Here is a 6541-nt window from a genome sequence, read left to right on the forward strand (position 1 = left end):
CGCTTTCTTGTCCTCTCGGTAGGAAGCTGAGAAAAATCTTTGATAGAATTCAGCTTTGAAGACTTCCCACGTGATCACAATACCACGTTGTGCTAGTACTCCTTTAATAGTAATCCACCAACTTCTGGCAGCATCTTGTAACTGGAGGAATACTAATTTAACTTTCTGTTCATCTGTACAGTCAAGTAGATCAAACAATATTTCTATGTCATCTAACCAGTCCTGACAATCTGCAGATGTCTCAATACCACTCAGAATCGGCGGCTGAAATAGCTGAAGTTCTGCCAACTTTACTTCTATCTGAGTTTCTGATGCATCTATCTGTTCAGAAAAAGCACTACCCCTTTCTGGAAGTCTCCGAGGCGGTATATCTGAATATTAAACAAATCAATACACAATCTGTATAATCTGTCTCAGCCCTCCTCTGATCATATACCTCTGATTCAGACTCGGTTCTGATTCAGTCTTGATAATTACATGCTGTAGTCAACTCAGATAACAAACAACATGTAATAGGAAAAGCAATAAATCATGCTAGCACACATAATGTAAATCAACATTGCAATAAATCTCATGCTAGCAATCACATGCAAGGAAAGAAAATTCAATCTACCCCGCTCATTCTCTTCTATCTCAGTCTAAAGAATCTATCAACTCTGACTATCTCAGTCTAAAGGATCTATCGCTCTGATTATCTCCTCATAAAGGATCTATCGCTCTGATACCACCTGCTGTGGGGACCCGGACGCTGATCTTCTTCATAATCATCTTTGGGATTTAAATATCAATTAAGATAAAACAGGGTCTAAAAATTTTTCTTTTTAAAATACAGTGCGGAAAGTAATGGCAATCTACATAAAATACATATCTGTATAAAACTACATCTCAGTAGAGAAGTACAATACTGTACAACCTAAATCTAAGGTTCAAATACTAATTTCAAGTATTAAAATCAAATCTACTCTAAGTCCGGAATCACCACGCTAAATTCGTCTTCTCTCGTCGTCTTCTTGACCCTGATCCTGCCCCACCTGTTGTCATGCACACATACAAAACAAAACAACAGCCGGATAACTCCGGTGAGAATAAATCCCAGTATAAAGCATGGTAAACATGTATATACACATAAGGATTCATGGAACAGGCTGTCATGAATAAAAGCAAAGACAATAGTTATAGATTTCATCATCTATGAACTCTCATCTAACTAAACATGCAATTCAAATCAGATAAACATGCATGTAAATAGTCTGAATCATGAAACATGCTGTCATGACTGAAAGTAATAACAATAGGTTCCATAGTCTATGAACCCACTTCATCTACGCATGCTGTTCTAATCAAATCATGTCTAGACTTGACTCAACTATAACTCTAGGGATCCCGGGGGTGAATAAGACGTCACTGGCTGTCACCTACCCAACCACTCGGGGCGACTGTACGTCTTATTCCTAGACTTCGGTCCGAGCTGTATCGACGGCTGGCAATAGGAGTAATGGCTACTCCTAAGTTGAGATACACCGAACGTCTAGAAGTCTGACAATGGCTGTCAAGACTTTCCTATCTTAAATGCAATGAATAACAATCTGTAAACAAAGCATAATCATATTCATAACTGAATATCACAATTATCTTACATGCTTGAATACAATTCTATAATCAAAGCATAATCAGGTAACAATATAAACAATAATCTAGTATGTGATTTTTATTGGGAAACTCAAATTAATCTAATTTGAGTTATGCTTCCCGAATATCACATGAATTATACATTTGTCGTCCCCGTCTGAGGAAGACGAAGTCTTGAAGTCCAATCTGTCCATATCCGATCTGACATGACAATATAAATACACTGTATCAATGTGTAACTCAAAACACAATCTGTTCTGATCAATACTCCACTCAGTACAAAATCTGATCAATATCTGAACAAAATACATTATGAGTCGTATCAATAATATCCCGATATAATCTAAATCATATCTGAATCTGATTAATCTGTTCCAGCATATGAATATCTAACAAATACATCTTCAGAGATGCTGAAATACAAAACACCGACATACGATATTCTTTCTTTGATCTGACTTCACATATCTACTGAATAATCTATCCAGACATACAAGAATAATCATCCTAGTGTTTAATCTAAATCAATATCTTCTGAAAATCATCACAATTGTATAAACAGTCTGTTCTTAAATCTGACTTCGATTATACAATACTTACTGTAGCAGAAACACTATATCTGAATCCCATGCAATTCTAGCAACATCATATTTCCAAAACACTGCAAAACGTAATAAAACTTACGTCCTTGTGTAGCTCTAGTCGAGAGGAGTTCAGAACTAAAGTCGGATTCGAATTCTGCTACACTGTTTCTTCGTAAATCCAGTTCCAACGCAAAGAGGAAAGTTTCTCTCTCTAAGCTGTCGATTTCCCTTGAAAAACTGAGAGGAAGACACGACTTCCCTTCCTATATATACTACATGCATGTACAAAAACGTGGCATATTTTCCGCATTGCACATCACACCGCGGGTGCGGTCCCTGCAGCACCGCGGGTGCGCTTCAGTCTCGGCAATTCTATCTAAAATGCACAATTCATGACCGCGGGTGCGGCTCTTCCAATACCGCGGGTGCGGTCTGGCACCGCGGGTGCGGTGTATGCAAGACCGCGGGTGCGGTCTTGCTTCACCCAAAATTCCTACCCTACTGGACTTACACCGCGGGTGCGGTGTAAACAAGGGCGCGGGTGCAGTCTTGCACGTTCTGAAAAATTATATTTTGCTCCGAGCAACATCCCATAATCTTATCTGATCAATTCTACAAGTCTTGGGATATTTCAGTAATCTTGTCTGATCAATTCTACGACAATTCTGGGGCATTACATCCTTTCTCTTCAGCTGAGATCACCGAGGAAGAGAGAGGTTAAGAAGAAGGAAAGCTTTTCACTTTTGAAGCTAGATTGTGCAAGAATTTCTCACCCAAAGTTTGATTCGATTGCGGTTTTGAGCTACTATCATCAAGAGCTACAAGGTGATGTAAGTTTCCTGCAATTTCTTTATGATTTGAGATATGATGATTAGGGAAATTCAGATATGAGCTGTGTTATGTGTTCTTGGCATGTTGAATATTGTAGAAGTGCAATCGAAATGATTTTCGGATATCATATGAGTAGGTGTCGATTTTCAGTATATCATGTGGGAATTATTCAGACTTTCAGAATTGGAAAGGAGTTATGTTATTGATTATGAGTTGTGGATATAAATTGAGGATTGTTAGAGTGATAGGTATTGATAAATCACGTCGTTATGCCGTCAAAAGTTATACCGAAACTCATTATTGATTGTATATGTGTTGATTGAGTTGGGGATTGATATTGTATGTCTCCACATTGCCATTTCAGATTCAGCACACCTCACGTCGACATCGAGACCTAGACATCGATAAAGGTTTAGCGACAAGAAAGGTATAAGCTATGTTTGTTTGGGAAGCCACAACTCAAATAAGATATTATTTGAGTTCCCAACCAAAATCACATACTAGAATTATTGTATATATGGTAACATGTTTATGAATTGATTATAGAGTTATATTCAAATCTTGTTACATGATTATGCTTTGATTATAGAATTGTATTCAAGAATGTAAGATCATTGTGATATTCAGATATGAATATGAGCATGCTTTGTTACAGGTTGATAGTCATTGCATTTAAGATAGGAGAGTCGTTGACAGCCATTGTCAACTATCTAGATGTTCGGTGTATCTCAGCTTAGGAGCAGCCTTGACTCCTATTGCAGTCGTTGATACAGCTCAGACCGAAGTCTAGGAATAAGACGTACAGTCACCCCGAGGGGGAGGGTAGGTGACAGCCATTGACGTCTTATTCACACCGAGATCCCTAGAGTTCTAGTCGAGTCGAGTCCAGAAATGGTTTGATTCGCATTGCATTGCATGTTTATATGATTGTCATTCATAATAGCATGTTTCATGTTTAGATTGATTATATGCATGTATACATGTTTATACTGGGATTGGTTCTCACCGGAGTTTCCGGCTGTTGTTATGTCTGTATGTGTGCATGTAGTGACCCGTTCCAGAATCACCTACTAATCAAAAACTAAGCATGCAATTAACCTAATTAATTATAATCAGAGATAACAGCGGAAATATGGCCAACAACAATAGTTATACAACCCAATCGAAATCGAAGTCTAGACTAACTCAAAATGAAATATCCAGTACAACCATATCGAATCAAATGGAAAACACTGAAAACTAAACCAACCAGCTACTCAACGTCCTCCTCCTGCTCCTCCTGAGCCATCCAACCTGAGGCCTGCCCCGTGGGAATGGGGTGTCCAAGAATAAACAAAACCGAGGACGTGAGCGATAAGAACGCCCAGTACAAAAGTATGAGTATACAAACCTATATGAAATGCACATGCTATGATATGATACCAGGGTAGTCAAGAAACAGGAATCACAAAGGATCTCAAAATGCTCAGTCTAGAGGCGCCAAGTGGATAGTGCCGCGCGGTCCAACCTCTGGGTCACTGCATCCACTACAAGACAGACGTGGACCTAAAATGTCCCGGACCACCGAAGCCCTCCCGACCCGTCGGCCACTGTGTACTCTCGGTGTCCATGCGTCCACAAGACAGGGCTGAGCGGCCCCAAGATATAGCTTATCTCGAAAGAGATACAGCTCAACAGTAAAGGCTATCTCGAAGGAGATACGGCTCAACATGATATGCAATATGCATCATAACTCGTGACATAATAGCATGCATCATATGACATATAACAATGCAGCAAATACTCATGCAACACATATATGAATGTATACTCAACCAGGATATCTCGGATAGTACTTTCGTACCTCTATCACAGCAAGCCTAGCCTTACGCAACACCGCTAATCAGGTCTAGCACAAGCCTACGCATCAAAAGCATACTCAATCAATACTACCATGCTCGACTAGCAAAACCAGTACTCCCTAGTACTACCAAAGGTTTAGGGTTTACCTTCGTCCTTCGACAGCCCTTTGATGTCGATTGCCTTGAAACTCAGGCGCCGCTACGCTACTACTCCTGGCAGCTCTTGGCTATCGCTCGACCAACAACTAACCCTAGAAACCTTCCAAATCCTCTCAACTATGAGGCAAAATCATGAATTGGCAAGTCACAAATGAGAAATCCGAGCACTATTTATAGGCCATGTTCGGATCCTCCGAACAACACTTCGGAACGTCCGAACGCTACGTGTCCATTGGCTCTTGACAGCTCATGATCGGATCCTCCGATCATACACTTCGGACCGTCCGAACATGCATGGAAAATGACGTGTCGATCAACACTTGACACCTATGATCGGATTCACCGAACTACACTTCGGATCGTCCGAACTCTTCGGTGCTTCCGAACCCTCTTCGGTCCGTCCGATCATGACCATAGCCAAAATTACACCTTAAACCTTCTTAATCACCATTACTCCGTTAATTACCCAATTTGGAATTCGGGCTACTACATTCTCCCCCCCTTAAAAGATTTCGTCCTCGAAATCAGGCTTAGAGAATGAACAAAACGAAATAACAACATCATTAATACATCTCAATTGTTGTTGAATACAACTGATACTATGATTACAACTGAAAACACAAACTTATACAAAGCACAACTCAAAAGAGCTCTGGATGCTCCGAACGCATACGACTCTCTAACTCCCAAGTGGCTTCTTCAGTGCCTCGACGCTGCCACTGCACTAAGACAAGAGGAATGATCTTATTCCGCAACACCTTATCTTTGCGATCTAGAATCTGAACTGGTCGCTCCACGTAAGACAAATCCGTATCAAGTTGAACTTCAGATGGATGTAAGATGTGCGACTCATCTGCTACATAACGTCTCAACAAGGATACGTGGAACACATCATGAATACTTGATAGGTACGGCGGCAACGCAAGTCTGTAAGCTAAATCTCCCACACATTCCAGTATCTCGAATGGACCAATAAATCTCGGAGACAGCTTACCCTTGAGACCAAATCTCAAAATCCTGCGAAAAGGCGAAACTCGGAGAAACACCTTCTCACCTGGCTGAAAATGAAGAGGTCGACGCTTTGTGTTCGCATAACTAGCCTGTCGATCCTGAGCAGTTTTATCCGCTTCTTGATTACTGTAACCTTATCTATAGCCTGCTGGACTAACTCCGGTCCCTCTACCTGTCGTTCCCCGACTTCATCCCAGAATAATGGAGTACGACAACGTCGCCCGTACAACGCCTCAAATGGTGCCATACCAATACTACGATGATAGCTGTTGTTGTACGCGAACTCAATCAAAGGCAAATGATCCTGCCAAGCGGGTCCGAAATCCATAACACAGGCTCGCAACATATCCTCAAGCGTACGGATAGTCCTCTCTGATTGACCGTCAGTCTCCGGATGATAAGCAGTACTCAGACTCAGTGTAGTACCCAAAGCTGACTGGAAACTACCCCAAAACCGTGAGGTAAAACGAGGATCTCTGTCACTAA

This window comes from Primulina eburnea, chromosome 3 (assembly GCF_022965805.1).
Source record: "Primulina eburnea isolate SZY01 chromosome 3, ASM2296580v1, whole genome shotgun sequence".
NCBI lineage: Eukaryota > Viridiplantae > Streptophyta > Magnoliopsida > Lamiales > Gesneriaceae > Primulina > Primulina eburnea.